Genomic DNA, 22,077 nt, shown 5'->3' with positions numbered 1-22,077 from the left:
GCTTTGACCTTTTGTGCAACAGTGAAGTCCCCCCAGTTCCCAGCCGCTTGCTCCTGACCTTGCGTGGAGTTCATCATCAAGACTCCTGTGCCACTGACTTGAAGACCTTTAACTAAGGCAGTTGTCCATCTTACATTTTATAATACAACACTGTATCACCATTTGGAAGAACATAAATTATAACTATAAATTACATAAATTAAAAGTTACAGCTATTGACAAGATTGTGCAGACTGTAAAGTCCTTTTGGATTTTATTCATCAGTGTTCAGAATACCCCTCATGGTGACTTGGCTTTGAGCGGAGCCCCCAGTAACAAACTTTTTGTGGAAAAAAAAAAAAAAAAGAAATGAGAAAAGAGATGCCCCATCAAACTGAAAATTGAGTAGAAGCTTCTGTGTTGCAGTAATTTTTTTGTGAGCTTAAGATTTCATCTTGAAAATGCAACATTTGTATTTAGCATTGTCAAAGGCGAAAGAGGAATAAAATAAGTGCCTTCCAGGTCAATGAAAAATAAATCCACCTCCTGATCAGGCTCTGCTGTTGGCAGGGTGTTGTTCTCTGAGTCTTCTGACTGGTGCTACACAGGCTTTCTTGCCACCTCCCAGGTCCAGCTGCTGTTTACCCACCTGTGGCCCCCAAACAGGGAAAACAGCAAAAACAGTGTGGCCACTGAGACTGGGCTCAAGGTCCAAGAACAGCTTTCCCTTTGGGTTCTGTTATTGCCACCATGAAGCTACTCGTGGAAGCCCAGGAGCAACTGCTTATTAACCTGTTCCTCTCAACTATTTGTTTAGGAATCATATGAGTGTATAGACACTACAGACGACGAGGATGATTTCAAAACCAAACCATGATTTATTTGTTGATATTTGGAAATGTACATTCAACTTCTTGTGTTTTGTTACACAACTCGATGACACATTTTCATTTTTATTTTATTTTAATTAACAAAGGTTGTGCTCACCGTGTGCCAGACCATACCAGCACTTGGCAAATTCATCTAGTCTTCATAACTTCACCATGGTGTAGGTACTGTTTTTATTCCCATTTTACAGATGGGGAAGTTGAAGCACTGAGAAATTGTCATGGTGGTATTATCATGAAAATAACATTAAGATTGATGAAATGTATATATTAACTAATTTTGACTCATAGGTTAATCCTTCAGCCCTTCCCTGATCCTATCCCAGATGGCTTTTGGAATGTTTTCCAATACACATTAAAGGGTTTATCTGTGCTATCTCCGGATTCTACTCAGAAGAATGTTGCCCAGGCTCTGTTATAGTGAAGGGTAGGTTATAAAGTCAGCACATAGTGGAGAAAATGCCACAGAGTCCAAATTAACTCTGAAAATGCTTTCAAATACCTCAAAGTACTGCAGTGTGGTTTTATGCTTATGACCCTCTGTGGTAATTCTAAGGGAGCTGAAGTTCTAGAAAAACTGAGCCTGACTGAAGAAAGAAACTTTCAAATCACTCAGCTTTTAAGATAACCCTAGGGTCGAATGGGGATTGGATGAATCAATCAAAAAGCTTCTGCTTGCCTGCAAAGTTGATTCCTTTCTAGTTACACATCGAGTTTGTTTAATCTCAATGTCTGGTAATAGGCTTATCTGTTACCTTAAACATGTTTGCTCAAGCACAGTTGTGCTTTTTGATGAAGTGCGACCAATTGCTTAGGAAAGGGGTCTCAAGAAGTAGAAGGCCTGAGTTTGATTCCCATACTCTTCATAGATACTTAGCATTGACAAATTACATAAAGTATTTGACCTTTGGTTTGTTCATGTTTAAAATGGGTGCATAATTCGTGCCTAACCTTATAGGTTCAGTGTGAGGACTAATTCCCATGAAGCTCTTTGAAGGGTGCCTGGCACTTACTAAGGGTGCTCCAAATGTCAACTATTCCTGTTATTCTAAAGTCGGGGGGGAAATCTAAAGAATAGGTTATGAGATTCAGCTGTACTATATTGTCCTGCATAATGCTATCATTATGAATTGAATTAATAGGGGCCTGGTTCCATTACTTACAAGCTTGTGACATTAATCAAGTTACTCAACTCCTATGGCTCAGTGTCTACAACTACAAAAAGAGGTTTTAAATATTACAATCCTTATAACATTATTGTGAGCATTAAGTTAATTAATTAACATATGTAAAACTCCTTGGACAACATATGGGTTTTTAAATCTGTTACCACTGCTCTACCCCAGAACCTAGCACATAGTAGGAGCTCTTGTTAAGTGGGTGAATAGACTATTAGTAGCCATAGTAGGAAGAACTTATTACTTTAAAGTGTTATGTTTTGATTGACACTGTAGTTCCAAAAACATGGTATTTGGTCACAGTGTGATTTGATGTAATATGTGCTCACATTCATTAATGTCACTACTGATCTTGTAAAATAAATCTGTAAATATTGAGAAGCCATCAAGCTCACAGTGGTGGATACAAGCTTCCCAAAATTCTAAGTTTTGCTTGGTAGCTTGCATTTTATTATTGACAACACAAACTGTCAGTTATTTACCTTGATAGACCCACTTTATTCATTTTCAAGAAAATATCTGTCACATATCCACATCTGAATAACCCCAGTTTTCCTGTCAGTTATTCTTTCAGGTAAAAATGGTGTTACTTGGGAAGAATGACTGGTTCAGCTTGAAACTCAATCTCCTAAGTGTTTCAGTATACTGGAGAATTATTTTATGCCTAGTTCTCATTTTGTCATACAGAATATTTTAAAAGCCATAAAGAGTCAAAAATTTAACAAAATTAATAACTTTTAGCACTTCAAGGATGACATTCTTGAAGTGTGTTTTTAACAGTGAATGTGTAGAATGAATAATCCAGTGATTTCTGGTACACTGGAAGTCTGGTGCCATTGTCTTGATTTGTATGAAGATATCAGCAGGGTTTTTTTTAGCATTGCTTTTGTGTAAAGTGCAGATTTCATCTCAGTGAAAAAGGCAATAACCTCTTAATATCATTATGAAATTATTTTGACTTCAGGCACCCTCAAAGGGTCCTGGGGAACCCCAGAGATCTGTGTACTATGCTTTGAGAATCACTTAGCTGTGGAAACATTCAGTAGATAAAACTGGCCAGTGGAAGGGAAAGCAGAGTCAAGGATGACATCATTTCCCATTCTAAGAAAGTGAGTGGGCACAGATGCCATTGCAGTGAAGTGAGGGACTAGAGGAAGGGCGGATTTGTGGCAGAAAAGATAGGTTCATGTTGGTCATGAAGCATCCAGAAGATCTCCCATTTGAGTTGCACATCTTGGGACATCTTGTGCAATTGTTCATTCAAGAAAGATTAATAGAACATCTAGTGTGTGCTGGAAATGAGAGGAATGTTTTTGATTCCCAACCTTTTTAATGCGGAAGTCATTTTCTTAGTGAAATTGTAAGCTTCTTTAGAGGATGACCTAAATTGTATATTTAGAAAAAAAATTATATGGACCTAACACAATACAAGACATTGACAAACTATCCCAGTTTACAAAAAAATGATATTCTCCTTCCTGACTTCCCACAACGACGTATAGTTTTTCTTCCACCCTTTATCCCAGGTCAGACAGTAGACAGAGTCATTCTAAACTTCATCATTAATCAGGAAAATGCAAATTAATATCATAGCAAGATGTTCTATACCCAATAAACTGGTAAATTTAAAAATCTGACAATACCAAGGATTGAGGGTAAAGTGGGTCATTAGGGATATGAAACATCCCCTATGACTCAGTATATGTAGACACAATATATATGCATATATATACACACATACACATATGTATGCATGTATATATTTATACATGTACATGCATATATATGTGTGTATATCTATATGTCCATATGTATATGTATCCTGATAAGATGGCCTTATCAGAAGTGCTTGTTCTCTGCTAGTTGGAAGATTAAGTTGACACCACCATTTGAAAAACAAGTTCCACTATCCTGTACAATTAGACATTATATTCTCTATAATCCAGAAAATCCAGTTTTAGGGATATACCCTGCCAAAAGCCTAGCACAAGTTTACCAAGGGAACTGCACAAGAATGATGATAGTAATATGTTAATAATGGCAACTTAAATGACCATCGGTAGGAAAATAACGAGTGGTATAGTCCCACAGTGGAACACTACACTGCAGTAAAAAATGAATGAACTACTGCTACATGCAGCAGCATCTTGAAATCTTAGAAATATAAGCCTTAAAGAAAAAAGAAAAATCCAAAAGACTACATGCAGTATGATACATTATGTTCAAAGCAAATATAACTTTAAACATATTATAGTGGATAATACCTATTTGATAAAACTATGCAATGAAACAGGACTACATTTAACCCAGAATTTTAAGAAGGTGTTTTCTTCCGGTGGCTGTGTAGACAAAAATATGTTATACAGGAAGAATATACAGGTCAAGGCAATGATATATGTAACTTTCTATGTTTTAAATTGGGAGGTAGATAAATTGGTTTTTATTAAAATGACAGAATATACACAAATGTGTGATACACATATGGCTGAGTATTTTTATATTTATAACAAAATACTATTAAAATATGATAGGAAGAAAGGTTTCTTTGGTAAGCCTTTGCTTTAAAATTTTGTAACTTTCATGTTTTACACGTGTATTGTAAATATGAATTTTTCTGCATGTCTCCTAATAAATTATGAGAGTTTCCAGGGCAAAAATCTTCTTTCAGTCATGTTTACATCTTGCCTTAAAACAAAAGAATTTCTAGGCTATATTATGCACCAAATCTATGTTTGCTGACCAAAAAGAATTAATCAGAGTAAATACATAAATAGAAGCTGCTTTCTGGATTGATCTATAGCCAAAATAATTCATATATATGCCTCTTTTTATTATTTTATTTTATTTTATTTTTGAGACAGGGTCTCCATCATCTGGGCTGAAGTGCAGTGATACAATCATACCTAACTGTAGTCTCGACCTCCCAAACTCAAGTGATCCTTCCACCTCAGCCTCCTGAGTAGCTGGGACTACAGATATACACCACCACGCCTGGCTAATTTTCTCTATTTTTTGTAGAAATGGGGTCTGACTTTGTTGCCTAGGCTGGTCTCAAATTCCTGGGTTCAAACAATTCTGCCACCTCTAATTTACTTATTTTTAATAGGAGAAAGATTACTGAACCAATTTTGACTAAGTTTATGGGGTGAGTTCGCCTCAACCAAATACTACAGAGGATTGAAATCTATATTAAGATAGTCACTGCAATTATTTTCATGTTAAGACCAGATATCAGAACATTTTAAAAACAAATATGTGGTGTTCTGTCTGTAATTAGCCATTGAATATGTCAAGTTAATCACATCGTTATGTCTTGCTGTAGCTTCACATGAGAACCTTGCAAATCTGTTTTGTACAATGTTGTGTCTTAAACACTGTGTGTGACCCACTTGTCCTCTGGAATTACTTGGAGTCACCTCCCATCACCCATCAGTGTTCTTTCAGGAATCATACAGATTAATAGAGTCCTCACTTCCATGTTGTGCCCTGAACCTTTTCAACTTTAATATAGTCCTGACAGTGGGAACAAGGACAAGTATATGCCCTCCAAGAACCGAGAGCTCTCTAAATTTTGTCTAGCTGAGGTAATAACCAAGTTTATTGGCCTAGGCATGTCTTTTAGGTCCCTTTTCCCATTAACTTTGTGGTTGTGAACAGTTGTCTTGAGGTTAGGAGGAAAGGTGATTTAAGGAAAAAGAAGGAGCAGAGGGATGGAATGTGTACATAGCCCTTTCTTTCTGAATTATGTCTCCTTGTTTGGCGTTCCTTTGGGCGTTTTGTTTCATTGGCTGTGGTTGAGCCCGGCCTTTATTGATCCCCCTGTCCCACCAGCACTGTGCGATGTAAATGCGAATGTCTGGAGTCATCAGGGATGCTTCATAAAGTGTGGAGCAGACCCAGAGAAAGCTTATGAAAACGCACAATGTTTTTCCATTGTTGTCGCTTCATGCAGACATTATTTATATATCATGAGGTGACCATATGTTTGAGTAGCCATTTATATGGACGATGAGAGAGTTTAAAAGTTCATTTTTTTGATACAACGTATATTCTACCCAGTCACAGCCTTTTCTGTATCAGTATATCATCATTTACCTTGCTCTGAAAGAACATGAATATATATAGGTGTGTGTGTGTGTATATATACATGTATGTGTGTGTATATGTGTGTGCATAGATGTATATACATCTATGTGTGTATATATATACACACACCTATGTGTGTACATACACACACACGCAAACACATGCATACACACACACCTATATATACATCTGTATAGATGTATGTATATGTACAAGTATATGTACACATAATATATATGCATAAATATATGTGTGCATACTCATGTATGCACATATGCATGTATACGTCCATGTGTGCATGTATATATTTATACATATGCATGTATATATGTGTGTGTATCTATATGTGTTTGTAAGTATAAAATTGAGAAGATGGACGTAGTATGCCACTATACCACTTGTGTTTCTTCCCATATTGAAAATTATCAATCTTTCTCCATTTCTGTGGAAAAAAATGAATTTACACTCAAAAATGTTGATTAGCCATGTTAATAGTAATAATATTCAGTATCTGGAGATTAGCTGAGTACATTGACATACAAATTAGTCAATACAGAAGTAGTATATGAAAAAGCCACTAAATAACGTGGCCTCTTTAATTGTTTATTGATAAAAATTCCAAAAGGGAAGTGGAGAAAATGTAGAAAAGCAATTGAATGCCAAGTAATAATCATTATAACCACTGAGGGGTGGCTGAGAGTGGATAGTATTGATTGGCAAAAGAAAGCTTTCTTGGGATTTTGAGGATGTTAGTATCATTAATGCACAACCACTGAGAATGATTTTAAAAGGTGAGGCATAGACATCACTGTTAGAAATAACAGCAGGGCATATTTTCGGGAAGCTTCTGGCCATTTGTTCAGTCGAGCTATTAATTTCAGTGAATTCTGCCTGCATAATATGTTCAACCTTCTATAGGTGCCACCTTCAATTCTAAACCTCAACATTCATTTGCTATCTTACCACCTTAGTAGATTTCTCTTTTGTTTTTTGTTTTTGCCAAAATCTTCACTGCATGATTTTGCAGGCTCACATGCTTCTTGTTTGCCATTTTAAATCACAGTCCCATCAAATGCCCATTCTCTTTAATAAGATGAAGCAAGAGGCTGGGTGCTTGGCTCACATCTGTAATCTTAGCACTTTGGGAGGCCTAGCCAGGAGGATTGCTTAAATTTGGGAGTTCAAGACCAGCCTGATCAACATATTGAGACCCTGTTTCTACCAAAAATAATTCAAGAAAATACAGATATAGTGGTGCACGTGGGTGTTCCCAACTACTTGGGTGAGTGAGGTAGTAGGATCGCTTGAGTCTTGGGGGTCAAGGCTGCAGTGAGCCATGATCGCACCAATACGCTCCACACTGTGTGACAGAGCAAGACCCTGTCTCAAAAAAAAGAAAAAAAAAAAGATGCAAGAACTTGAATTAAGAATGTAAAGTGCTGCGTCTGCACCACAAGAGACTAGAATCATTGATAGGGTTTGCATTATCCTTTAAAGAGTCCTTGTGACTAGCAGATGTGATAGAAAAACTAATGTAGTTTTCTTGTTCCTCAAACTACTCATTATTATCTTGGTAATATTTCTAAAATTATTTTTTTAAATTGACATACTTTAAAGTAAATTACTGAAAAAGACCTTATTCACTGACTGAACTAAGTATTCCATTTAGAAGTGTGGCATTGGGGCTTTTTTTTTTCCTCAACATGGAATGAGTCAGTGTGGAGTATTGATTATTCATCTGAATATTTAAATCTTATTTTGTTTTTGGTTTTGTTTGCATGTGGGTTTTTTTGGCTCAGAAAAATAAATAATTCCATGTGAAAACCATTTATTCTTTAATTTCAGAAGTATTTATTCAGCACTTCTTGTATTCAAATCTCTGATGGCATTACATAGCACATAGGAATTCAAATGCAGCAGAGCATCTAAAACATAACCAAACAGATGCATGGGGCATGTGTTATGCTAATGGGAAAGGCTATGCACAGTGTCACTTTAACCATAAACACGCTTCATTAAGATTATAGACGTAGACAGGTAGGTATTAGGTTGGTGCAAAAGTAATTGCAATTACTTTTGAACAAACTTATAGGTAGGTAGACAGATAGACTAGATTCATTCATTCATTTTTTCATTCATTTTTACTGAAGAAGTAGCAAAAGAGAGAGTAGTGCAAAACTTCCTAAAATCCTCTTGAGGCAAAGCCAACACATTATAGCACCTTTACTTCCCATGCTGCATCGCACACCAAATCTCTTTTCTTGCTGGAGTGGCCCCATGTCTTTCTTCTGGAATTCAGTTTAGACTCTCTTAGACTGTTCTCTCTACCCATTATCCTGATCAACATATAAAGGCATATAAGCCAAGCTACCCAATAATTATGCTGTAAAAAAGTGGTTTTGAGTTCTTTCTTTCTTTGTGTTTTTGATGAATGCACAATAAAATCTACATTTTTGTCATGTGCCTTGGCATACAAGTAACCATCTCACACACGCACACACATACACACACACACACACACGTAGACACACACACAACTTTCAGGCCCAGGCACTCTCCCATTCTTAATCAACATTCTTGCTCAAGGGCATATCATTCAGTCTCATGGATGGAAACATACTTGCTCTCCACTCCCAAATTCACATCACTGTTCCTTCCATATGCCCCTTTTGAGTTTAAGGCTATCTGTCTGACATTTCCACTCATATGTTTCTCATGCACCCTGATTTCTCAACTGCAACTGAATTCTTAATTTTCATATACCTCCAAAACTGCTGTTCCTCAATCTTTCCTTTTTAGTAAATTCCTTAGTTATCCACTTAGTTGCCCAAACTGGATATCAAGGAGTCTCTTTGGGTACCCTTTAGGTTCTCTTCTTCTATGCAGTTTATCACCACATCCTGTTGATTTAATATCCAACATATATCTAAAATCCACCCACTTCTCTCCATTTTCACTTTTTCTCAAGGCTCAAGGACTTCCTCTTGCTTAACTTGGCTCACTGCTCCTCAGGGCACAGCTATAATGCTGCCTTATGTATCAGCTATCTCTTGTCACAGTAATGTTGTGTAACAACCAAAAAACCTCACTGGCATAAAACACAACAGTAGGCATTTGTCACATTTGAGTGGGTGCGGTAAACCTTGATGACTCTACTGACCTTGGCTGGGCTCACTCACATGTCTGGGGATCCTCAAGCTGCTGGCTAACTTAGGAGGGCTTCAGCTAAGAAGACTGGGATGACTCAGTTCTGCTCCATGTGTCTTATCCTCCCAAAGGCTAGCCAGGGAATGTTCTCATGGGAATGACAGAGGCACAACAGCACAAGTAGAGATGTCAAGTACAAGTATTTGTTCAGTGCTCTGGTGTGTTACATCTTCTAATATTCCATGGGCTGAAACAAATCACATTTCTTAACTTGTGATCAAGGGACAGAGAATTAGACTTTGCTTCCCGAATGGAGATCTGCTAATTCCATAGTAAGGACAGGGATATAAGGAGGATGATGAATTAGGGTGATGAAAGCCACAAATCCACCACACTAGGTCAGAAAGGCCTTTCCTTCCAAATTAGAGTCTTACCTTTTTCCCATTTATACTCACTCACAGCACCCTTTCTATGACTCTTCATAGCCATTTGTTTGGAAGTGGTTATTTTTAAAGAACTATGTACTACCCAAACTTGTAAGCCTCACAAGAGTCCAGGGAAAGGAGTTCCCTTTTGTTTATTCACTCACAGAGCCTAGCACAATGCCTGGTACATTGTTAAGTGCTCAGTCAATGTGGAATGGAAGACAGGAAAGAATTGGCAGTGGAATTCTCAAGGTGCAGATGACATATCCTCACTATAATCCCAGGCTACAGTGCTGCTTACACCTGCAGGTAAAGATAAGGACTTCAGCCAATAATTTGACCCATCCACTACAAGGCCTCTCATTTCAGTGAGCCTTTTAGGAAATGCACCAGTTCCTGAGGCTGTGATTGTGATGTATTTCTCACTGTGGACCAGAGTGGGGGCAGGCGTCAGTTCTACTGGAGAGTTCAGGAGAGCCTTGCCTATTTCTGCTGGTTAAACTTCCACCTGGAATTACAGGACCCAGTCAAAGCAGCTGGAGAAACTCTACCGTATCCCTGAAAATTCAGCTGTCCTTCGAGGAATGTAACCTAAGACAATGTATACTCTGGTAATGCCATGTTCCACAATATCTTCCATGCCAAGGGTGGCATTTTTGTTAGTAAAACTATCTTATACTGCAAAGAAAAGAAACTGCTTTTAAACAGCTGAATTTGGTACCTCAAAATTTAATAGTCAAATCATTTGCTGTCTATTTTCAAAGGTTTTCAGGGGAATTTAAGAACTAGGAAGGACTGAAAGAGCCACAATACTTTCTTTTTCTAGCAAATTATAAATGCCAACAGCATTAGTACAATTGAGTACAATTGCAAGGAATCAAGGGGATTATAAATCCAATGAGAGAAAAGGCTGCCAGAATGATGGTAAGAGAGCCACCACCCACTGCTGCACCATGATCCGCCATTGCACGTCCCATGCTATCCTCCACACACTAGACACATGCAACTCCTGCTGCCACTGGGTCATGATCCCCATTGTCCTTCTGGTCATGCTGTTTCCACCATCTGGAATACCCTCCCCCACCTTTCCTGACAGTCCAGGCTCTATTCAACATCTAGGCATCAGGTGTAAATTTAAAATGTGCAAATGTTTTGACCCAGTACATTTGCTTTGAAGGATTTATCCTCAGGGAATAATTGGAGTTGTGCCTTGAGTTTGCACGGCAATGTGCCAGGACTTTTGCAGTATTTACGTCATCTTCAGGAGTTAGGATTTGGTGGTCAAGAATGTGGCTTTGGCATCAGACTGCCTTGATTCAAGTCTTGGCTTCACCATTTGCTGGTTCTGTGACTTCAGACAAATCATTTAATCTTTTTGCCTCAACTGCTTCATACCTAAGATAGAATTAATATTGGCAACTAACTCCTAAGTTTACTGGGAAGATTAAAAGTGTCAGTAAATGTGAAATACTTTGAACAGTGCATGGTGCTCAATAAGAACTCAGTACATGTAAGCACTTATGCTTTCAAATGGACTCTCATTCGTTGAGAATTTTTCTTCATTTTCTTGCTGTAGTTGCTATTAGCGGAAGGGTTAGAACCTCCTCTTTGTATTCTTTGCAATCTTTAACCTAGTGTTTTAGATATATTTGATGTTCAGTGAACAGTTGTTAAGGTGTCAAGAAAAGTAATGAAGGTTCTTAAACTAAACTAAATTTTTTTATGGAGGAGCACAAGCCAATTTGCTAATTCGGGGACGTACTTTTCTTTCATGATAGCATCTGCAGATGTCATGACAGTTTTTCAAGACCCTGGCAACTTGATAGTGTGGCCCAAATATGGGGCCAATTTCATTCTGCTATGAGTCCAATTTAAACAGACTCGATTGGGTCAAAATTATACTTTTAATTATACTTTAATGTCAGGAATCAGTGTTGTGCTTTAGCTATTTAAAACTTTGGCTTTCAATTAGAAATTTGATAGCAATGCATTGAGTGCATCTCTTCATCATGTTTTCAGAATGTAAATATCTAGCTTTTTTCTCCTTTGATTAAAGAGGATTCCAATCATTGCTGCTTGTATACATTGTAAGTAGCACACTCTAATGCCTCTTCAGTTTTTAATTTTTTAAATTTTATTTTTTAACATGACCCTTCATTTATCCATATAAAAATTGTGTCAGAAGACAAAATTGTTTGTGTTTTTTCAAATAAAAACTAGAGTCCCTTTTATTTCCATTCTACATTTACTGAACACTTAACAATGTACCAGGCGTTGTACTAGGCTCTGTGAGTGAATAAACAAAAGGGAGCTCCTTTCCCTGGACTCTTGTGAAGCTTACAAGTTTGCATAGTACATGGTTCTTTAAAAGTAACCACTTCCAAACAAATGACTATGAAGTCATAGAAAGGGTGCTGTGAGCGAGTATAAATGGAAGAAAGGTGAGACTCTAATTTGGAGGGAAAGGCCTTTCTGACCTAATGTGGTGGATTTATGGCTTTAATCATCCTAATTCATCATCCTCCCTATATCCTTGTCCTTACTATGGAATTAGCAGATCTCCATTCGGGAAGCAAAGTCTAATTCTCTGTCCCTTGATCACAAGTTAAAAAATGTGATTTGTTTCAGCCAATGGAATATTAAAAGATGATCTTTATTAAATGTTATACCATAATATAGCATCTGGACATAGGGATGGATCTTTGAAGATGGTGGAAGACAGTCTTGATATAATAAGATTGAAGATGAAAATAGGCTAATAGAATTGCAACCAATTATACTGACTGCATCCACTGCTATGCTGTGAGGTAGGGATCAATGACAAAGCTTTATGTACTTCTAGAGATTGGAAATAGCTACACAAACAGAGGTAAGGAGTAGCCTTTTCCTTGTAAAAGTAGAATTGATTCCATCTTAGATATCCTCTGCATGCCCCTGAAATAGAAGGTCTGCTCCCATGAGCAGCTTCTGAGAACATAAGAAGAGCATCTGGGCTGAAAGAAGGTCTCCTGTTTCCTCCTTGTTACCTTATTCTTTGTGTAGATGCAGGGTTTCAAAGTAAAGGTCATGATTTTATCTCCTCAGTCGTTTGTTGCTGGGCCCAATTTGCCTTTATGGCAAGTGTTGTTGCTAGTTCTTAAAACTACCAGAAGAGTTATACTTACCCTCTTGAGAAGATGGAAGCTCAGGAGTGCCACAAAGATGAATATAGATTTCAAAAGAAGTTTAGGTAAGAAACTAGGGAAGTGATAAATCATGGCCCTCTGTTAAACAGAAAACTCATTAACTGGAAAACTGCATTCTAGTTAAGTGACATTTTACTATCCTTTTTTGTACGTAGTGCATTACTTCTTTAATAAAAGGATTACAGGAGCACAGTATAAAGAGGGTAATTAAAAAATCTCCAAACAGTGAAAATACTACTTTTTACCCTTCAAAATGGCTTTTTTTTTTTGAGGTGGAGTCTCGCTCTGTCGCCCGGACTGGAGTGCAGTGGCCAGATCTCAGCTCACTGCAAGCTCCGCCTCCCGGGTTTACGCCATTCTCCTGCCTCAGCCTCCCAAGTAGCTGGGACTACAGGCGCCCGCCACCTCGCCCGGCTAGTTTTTGTATTTTTAGTAGAGACGGGGTTTCACCGTGTTAGCCAGGATGGTCTCGATCTCCTGACCTCGTGGTCTGCCCGTCTCGGCCTCCCAAAGTGCTGGGATTACAGGCTTGAGCCACCGCGCCCGGCCCAAAATGGCTTTTTATGTCCAGTCCGAGTGACACTTTTCTTCCTTAGTAAAATCAGCAGGAACTTCCAGGTGGCTGAAATCCACCCTGTGCATTGTTGCTGAGAACATTTATAGCACATTGTTCAGAATAGAATAGCTGAGAACGACAGGGGGCTCTTCAAATGTGCCTCATCAAGCCCCAAATTGGAGATGTGTTTTTGTCGTTTTAAAGTTTCGGCAGTAGGGTCTAGGATTCAAAGCAAATATCAGCTACTGCAGAACACAAGCCTTAATTAATTTCCAGCAGGAAATGAGTGATTGCCAATAAGCCATGAATTAAAATGGAATGGTGCACCAAAAACCGGGACCTCATCTCAAATGAATACCATTTCTTGCTGTTTTCTTGAAAGATCATCTCAGACTAAGAGGTGAGCAAGCTCCCATGACAGCTGTCTGTCTGTAAGGGAGGAATTGGTATGGACAAACACCAAACAGTAAGTCCTGGCCCAGTGAAAAATGGGGGCCAAATGTGATGGACTCAAGGGCATTTTGTCAGTATCTCTATCACATAGCCTGCGATTTTTATGGAGAATCTGTCTATTTTTCTGACTTCATTATTTATCATGTTGTCATTAAGATTCAGTCTTGAGAAGGTCCTTAAAGGTCAGCTGTTTCCATCATTCAGTCAGTGCTTACAGTGCACTGGGGCTACTTCTGCCAAAGGGGTGTCCAGTTGCTGCTTGAACTCCTCTTGTGGCCAGAAACACCCCCCTCCAAGAGCAGCCTGTTTCATCTCTGAGTAGCTCAGCTAGTTTTCATTTTTTCTTAAAATTGAGCAAAAACGAATCCCCTGCTGCTTAGATCCATTGAGCCTGGTTTATCCCTGAGGGCCAAACACAATGAATCAAAAACCTTCTTCTGCTTGATAGCTCTTTAATAAAAGGGGAAGGCAGGTCTCACACTCCCCCTGAGGGGCCTCTTCTGTGGGCAAACATCTCTGAGCTTTTCATATCTTCTTTGAGAGTGCTCTGTGTGTGTGTGTGTGTGTGTGTGTGTGTCCACTTGCTCTTATGTAAATTCTAATTACTATTATAATAATAAATAGCTAATACATACAGAGTGCCTCCAGTGGGCCAGGCAGTGTTCTAAGTGCTCCCATAATCCTCACAGCAACTGTATGAACTGGTTACTACGATTATTCCATTTTACAGAGAAAAAATGAGGCACAGAGAGGTTAAGAAACTTGCTCACCAGGATCTGAATCCACTATTCCACACTCTTAACCCCAGCACTCAAATGTTTCTCATGTCCTCATTTGTCTATTTCAACCGTACCTGCCCTGGAGACAAGAGACATTGCTAGTTTTCTATGGGAAACTGAATTGCTATCACCTACTCCACACTGGCTATATGCTAAGAACTATAGATTTGTTGGTCTGATTAATCCTTTCAATAGCCAGCAATCATTGTTTTCGAGGATTTGTTGTTGTTATTATTGCTTGGTCCAGCGCTTCCCCCATCCCATCCCCATTAAGTATTAATTATGTTGTTGATTAATAACACCTGTACTTAACTCATGGCCATTTATTCCTTTTCTAGAGCTATTTATTATCTATATTTTAGAGAACTTTAAATATGAAAATGGTTAATCCAGAATTTTTTGCTTGGGCCAAGCAAGCAAAATGCATTGCTGCTTTATGAAGAAGACCTTCTTTTGGTAAGAAGACAGTTTTTCATATTTTCATAGCCAGCAATTAAAACCACATGAGATAGGAAAACCTTCAAATTCTTTCTGAGCAAAATACTCTTCCTAGTGAGAAATGAGCTCAAAGTGGTTAAAGATAATGGGAAGCAGCAGAATTAGGATTTGAACTCGTGTGCTTCTGGGCCAAAACCATGGAGTTCCCATTTTGCAAATTCACCTTGGGGTCTGTAACCAGGTGCCGCTCCCTGCAGGTGCCGACCACCTGTGGTAAAGGCAGGAGGAGTCCACTTCCTGTAAGGCAACAGCCCTGCTAGTCGCGACTAGTGCCCTCTAGCGGCCTGAGAGAAACGGTAAGGTGAGTTCTGGTTTATGATTTCACTTGAGGCATTCAGAGGCTAAACATCCACAAGGTTGGTTCCCAGAACCCCCATAAACCCTGCTATTTATATCTCTTCCTCAACTCTGAGGCCACCACCCTATATCTGCTGCAATACACATTCAGCCTTTAGCGACAGAATTATGTACTGAAACGCTCATTTCTGTGCCGCTGCAGTGGTTAGGTTTGATTTTTATAGAGATGCACACAAGAAAACAGTCCGAGACTGGAGAGTTTGACTTGTGGGCTGCTGAGGTAAATTGAACCCATGTGTGTGGTATCCTCATGATTGGGGGCAGCAGCAGATGGTGGGCTAGGATGCCTCCAGAAATGAGCTTCAGAAGCATAAAAATAAGGACTTGTTCTTTTACATCTGCCTCTGTTGGGGTGTTTAAAGATTTGTTGGGATTAATGCATTTCTCCTTTGAAGTATAAACACTCTCAGAGGATGTTTAGCCGCTGGACTATTCTATTATAGAATGAATTGCTTCATTGGGTTGTACTTTGCAAAGATTGGCTGCAGGGAGTAAGTGATTTGTTGGAAAAGAAGGAGCAAAAACGGGTGGAAGGAGCAAAGACTCAGTGTCTCAGACAAGTCTTCAACTTTTCCTCTCTATCCAAAATGAATTCATTAAGACTGAGAGGTTCCAGTTGGACTCCTGGAGACATTTAGAAGTGCCCCAGAAATGCCACCTGCAGGTCACTGGTCATGTCAAACTAGAATTTTCTGCACAAGTCAAATACAAGAAGGAAACTTGTTTCATTTTGGTCAGGTTTACTTAAGTTTTGGATTGACTCCTAGATCGGCTTCTCACTTTGGGCAAGCCCCTTAAAGTCTATGCAATCCTCAGTCTTTTCATCTGTAAAATGGGGCTTGTAATGTTTACTTTGTGAGACTGTCTTTGGAATCAAGCAAAGTAATGTCTGTACTGCAAATAGCCTAGGGCAGGCATACAATAGATGCCCCATCTAATGGGATTACATTAAAATTATTGTTGTTTTAATATTAGGTTATGAAAATATTGCAAAGTGAATGTAGAGCTCTCCTCTTATCCAATTTTTTTGTTCAATTTTGTACGTGAACAGTTTAAGGAATCTTTTAATGGGATTTTTAAAAACACTTGATTTGGAGGCAGTGACTCTTTAAAAGCTGAACCATGAAATGTTACCATCAGAAAAGAGCTGCTGCTGCCATTTACAAGCATTAACCAAATCCCCAAGAATTAAGCTAGAACTGAGTACATTCTTAACAAGGCGGTTTGGAGTTTTCAGATACATCTTTATTTCTTCAGCTCATTTGCAAATACTTATCTCCAATTTAAATCATTCAAATGACTTCAGAAACACAATGGAAGCAGAGCAGAACTAAGTGTTTCCAACTGTCAGGTCTGGTGAGGGATGATGTAAAACGGGACATTTAGCTGGCATCCTGCATAGTCTGTAAATAGAATTAACAAAAGCTTCCACATTTCAATGGCTAAAGATAGTGTTTATTGTAAAGGCAACATGCCCGGAGACCTAAGGGTGAGAGTGGGTGGGGTGGGCATGGGCACATGTGGGTGCAGGCAGGGCATTCTGAGGGGTCCGTTGAAAGGCTCTTTGTCTCTGGATTCAGCTTTAACTGGTTCCAAAATAATGAAACCAAACGGCTTTCCTTCTCTCTCTGGTGTCAGCTGCAAATGAATTATGGATCCTGAACCTACACAGGTAATGCTGATTAAATAATTGAACAATACATTGATTAACTACAGATTGTCAATTGGAATAATCTGTCAAAGACCTGCTTGCCCACCTTTAGCATTTAGACAGTATTTTAATGTTAATGAGGTTTTGAACTTTTTGTGCTTTTAGTTTGGTGGGGGTTTTTTTGTTTGTTTTTGAGGAGTTTTGGTGTGTGTGGTTTTTTTTCCTTTGGTCCAGCACTTCCCCACCTAATCCCAATTAATCATTAATTATGTTGTTAGTTAAGAAGACCGGGCTGGGCGTGGTGGCTCACACCTGTAATCTCAGCACTTTGGGAGGCCGAGGCGGGTGGATCACCTGAGGTCAGGTGTTCGAGACGAGCCTGGTCCAACATGGTAAAACCCCGTCTCTACTAAAAATACAAAAATTAGTCGGGTGTAGGCACGTGCCTGTAATCCCAACTACTCAGGAGGCTGAAGCAGGAGAATTGCTTGAACCCAGGAGGCAGATGTTGCAGTGAGCCGAGATCGTGCCACTGCACTCCAGCCTGGGCAACAGAGCAAGACTCCATCTCAAAAAACAAAACAAAACAAAACAAAAAAAAAACACCTGTACTTGACTCATCGCGATTTATTCCTTCCTAGAGCTATTTATTGTCTGTATTATAGAGAACTTTAAATATTAAAGTAGTTATTCCTGAACTTTTTACTTGGGTCAAATAAACAAAATGCATTGCTGCTTTATGCTTTATGCAGAAGACCTTCTCCTGGTAAGGAGATAGTTTTTCATATTTTCATAGCCAGCAATTAAAACTACATGAGATAGGAAGACCTAATTCTTTCTGAGCAAAATACTTGCTCTTAATTTATTATTTAATAAACACATATATAGCACTTACCATCTGCCAAATGATTTATATTCTTTGTAAATATTAACTAATTTAATCTTCATAGGGACTTTCTGAGTAAAGAACTATGAATGTTCAGCTGCGTGTGGTGGCTCATGCCTATAATCCCAGCACTTTGGGAGGCCAAGGTGGGTGGATCACCTGAGGTCAGGAGTTCGAGACCAGCCTGGCCAACATGGTGAAACCCTGTAGCTAATAAAAACACAAAAATTAGCTGGGCACGGTGGTTGGTGCCTGTAATCCCAGCTACCTGGGAGGCTGAGGCAGGAGAATCACTTGAGCCTGGGAGGTGGATCACTAGTAAGTGGAAGAGGTGGGCTTTGTACTCAGGTAGTGTCCATAGCTTAATGAGTGCTCTCTCAGTACTTTTTGGTCATACCTCTTAATTAAGTGTAATAATAATAAAAAAAAATGCCTGCCAATCATAGCATTGTACTTCTTCTGCCTTTGTAGTGTAGTTCATTTTGAATCCCAGATAGGGACTCATAGATTCTTTCTTTTTAATATTTAAAAAATCTCAAATTTGGTGACTTAAAATCCATATAGATTTATTTTTTTAAATCTGGACCTAGAATTGAGTATTATTGGGGGAAAAAACATTATGAATAAGTAAGTAGTGTGGTTCATGGAATCATCAACTGTTAATGTTGGGAGGAATAGTATTTTTCTTATCATTTTATTTTGGGAATGAAGAATCTGAGGTGGGAGAATCTCTGGTTTTATACAAGCATAGGTTGCCCATGGCTTTCTTTCTCAGTAGACTGGGGGAGACACTTGCATAAGAGGAGGACTTCTATGAATAAGGGGTTATGCTTTTCTGAAAATGGTTTGATTAATGCTTGGAAATATCCCTCTATGAGGCGCAGAGGGAAATCCTCTCTACCCTAGAATAATGCACAAGACCTTACTGGTCTACAAAGGTTATACAGATAGAACTAAGGACAAGATAATTCCTCTGCCCCTGTAATGGCCTACATAGGAAAAGCATTTTTCTTGTTGTTGAATAGGAAAACATAATGTCCTCCAGATTTCTACCAATGTATTTCTTATAACTGGAAATAGTAAGTAAAACAATGTCATACTTGAACGACTACATCCAAACTGGCTAATAGTTTTGTTACTTGGGGCTACAAATGAGAAATAGAGGTCCCATGATGACCTAGTCCATTGAAATGTCAAGTTTAAGTCTCCTAGTTCAGAATTAAAGGGAGTGGCCATAGGGTGAGAAGCAATCTGTGTCCATAATTCCGTTGACAGCAGTTTTCTTCGGGCTTTGATTCATAGCTCATCTGCTCCCTGCTGATTGCCCTGAGCTCAGCAATGCCATGCTGGTTTCCATGGTGCTGATTTGCATACCAAACCAGGACTTGTATTTTTGTGTTTGCCTCACACATTTCCAGTGCTAAGTGTTCTTCTAAGAAAGGGATTAGCACGCTAGCCAATTAAGGGAGTTTGCCAGAAATAAAGCACCCAGGGACTTTTTCTTCAGGTTATATATTGCTACTGCTATGCCTAAGGACTGACATGGTTGATTGGTTTCCTTAGGCCAGCAATGAGTTTTAAAGGTAAAATGTCTACTATGTAATCTTTAGTGTTTTCTTTTCTTTTTTTTTTTTAACTATCTTTTAATCAGTTTCAAATAATTCAGTGATTAAAAGAGAGATTTGTTGTGGTTTTCTTGTGGAGCAGAGATGGGGATTTCAAGGAGTTTACCTTCAGCGCTTTTATTTGGTTACGGTGGGTCTCTCTAGTGGAAAAAAATTTCCCCATCCCTTTGGAAATACTTTCTTTAGAAGAAGTCATGTTTTTAAAAGAAAATATCTAAATAAGCATTTTAATCAACTTGAATCATCTGAACCAAAACTGGAAAATGTTTAGTTGTACATTTCACCAATGACTACTACTTAGCAACACAAAGTTGAATGAAGTTCAGCTGTTAGTCCCAAGCTTATGGATCAATCTCAAAACATGATGCTGAGTGAAAGAAGCCTTTTACCAAGAGTATTTACTGTTTTATTGCATTCAGATGAATTTCTAGGACAAACTAAGTTAATCTATGGTGAAAAAAGAAACAGCAGTTACCTCTGGGTGCTGGGGCAGGGATGGCCTGGAAAGGGGTATTTGGGGGCTGTCTAGGATGATGAAAATGGTCCATTAATCGTCATTTATTTTTTGTTTGTTTTGTTTAATTTCCATTTTTATTTTAGATTCAGGGGTTACATGTGCAGGTTGGTTATAAGGACATACTGCATGATGCTGATCCTGTCACCCAGATAGTTTTCTACTGATCCCATCACCCAGATAGTTTTTCAGTCCTTGGCCCCCTCCCACTCTCCCTCCTTTTGGAGCCCCCTCTCTCTATTGTTTCCATCTTGATGTCTGTGTTTACCCAAGATTTAGCTCCCACTTACAAGTGAGAACATGTGATTTTGGTTTTCTGGCTTTGTGTTAATTTGCTTAGGATTAAGGCCTCTAGCTGTATCCATGTTGCTGCAGAGGACATGATTTGTTATTTTTTGTGGCTGCTGCATAGTATTCTATGGTGTATATGCACCCCCACTGATGGGCACCTAGGTTGATGCCATGTCTTTTCTGTTGTGATTAGTGCTACAATTTTATACCACTCTCACCAGCAGTGGGTAAGCTTTGCCTTTTTTCTACAGCTTCACCAACATCTGTTATTTTTTGGCTTTTTAATAATAAAAAAGGGTCTATATTTTGTTAGGAGTTTAGGTTATGTGTGTACATTCATCAAAACTTGTGAATGCCCACTTAGGATATATTCATTTCACTGTATATAAATTTTACCTGAATGTAAAAAATAAACTGTAAAAATAATGTTCTTCATTGTAAAATCTAGAGTGATTGTTATCAAATACTTAAAAAACTGAAACTGAGAAAAGGTGGTATGATTTTTGTGGCAGTTCAATTAGCAGAATTTAGAAATCATGTATGGATATGTTTATTCTGTTATTTCAAATATTTTTGTGAATCTCTAGAGCCATGTGGGAAGATATCTGCTTCCAGAAGCTCTGCATTCATTTACAGTTTTATGTGGTCAGGGAGGATTTGATTGAGTTGGAAAGTGGATCATTTGGACTTCACTTTGATCCACCTTCCTTTTTAGAAATGAGAGAAAAGGCATCTGTGATTGTGCCTCTGATTGGGTGGCATTCAAAACCTTGTTTTTCAGGGTGAGCTTAGGGTTCATCTCTATTCAACGTATCATTCATCAGACATTGGCATGTCTAGTGATTCAGAAAGCCCTTGGGGTAGCACAGAAGTGCTACCATAACTCCAGAGTGGTCTTTTGCCCTTACCAGTACTTTGGCTTTTTTAAGTTGCCACTTGAACTTGGGTAAGAGGCCAAGGAGGTAGTGGCTGTGGCAGTCAAATCTTGTGGAATGTGGCTGTCATTTGATGCCCTGAAGTTAAGGTTTCCACAACTGACAAAAACACATATACAGTTGTGGGCTCAGAATTGGAGTGATGTGTAATGTCTACACAGGAGGAGAGCAAGCCTTTAAACTGCAACTACCTTGTGTGATGTCCCCTCTTCCCTCTCACTGCTCAACCTCTATGTCCATGCTGCTTTCGTATACAAATAACAGTGAGTTGCAGAAGACATTATAGGTGGCCTATCCAGATCCATGTCACCTGGCCTGTGCTTTCAGAGCCAGCTGCTGAGAGGATTAGTTGAGAAGACTCACAGCTGCCTTCATTCTCAGAGCCGTATCCTTGATGGCTGGAAGTTATGTAGCCAGGGGCGGTTATAGATCTACCCACCCACCAGTGACATCCCCTCTCCCTGCCTCCCCACGTCCACTTCTCAAGCACACACACAATTCTTCTATCCCCCAAAGCCGGCAGGACGATCCCATTCCCACAGTTAGAAATGACTCCATGGTACTTTTCGTGCTTCATAGCTATCTGTGGGATCAGGCCAAAGACTGCACTTTATTTATCTTCTTCATGAAGATGGTAAAGAATTT

General features: G+C 38.9%; 1 protein-coding gene across 2 annotated transcripts in view; it reads left to right on the top strand.

Moving 5' to 3' along the window:
• PLCB1 (phospholipase C beta 1) overlaps window positions 1–22,077 on the top strand; it is a 763,475-nt gene that overhangs the window by 162,174 nt on the left and 579,224 nt on the right. The gene's annotated exons all lie outside the window — the stretch shown is intronic.

Source organism: Trachypithecus francoisi, unplaced genomic scaffold, assembly GCF_009764315.1.
Source record: "Trachypithecus francoisi isolate TF-2019V2 unplaced genomic scaffold, Tfra_2.0 Lachesis_group21, whole genome shotgun sequence".
Taxonomy (NCBI): Eukaryota; Metazoa; Chordata; class Mammalia; order Primates; family Cercopithecidae; genus Trachypithecus; species Trachypithecus francoisi.
Note: the sequence above shows the minus strand (reverse complement) of the source record. Positions and strands in the feature narration are given on the sequence as shown.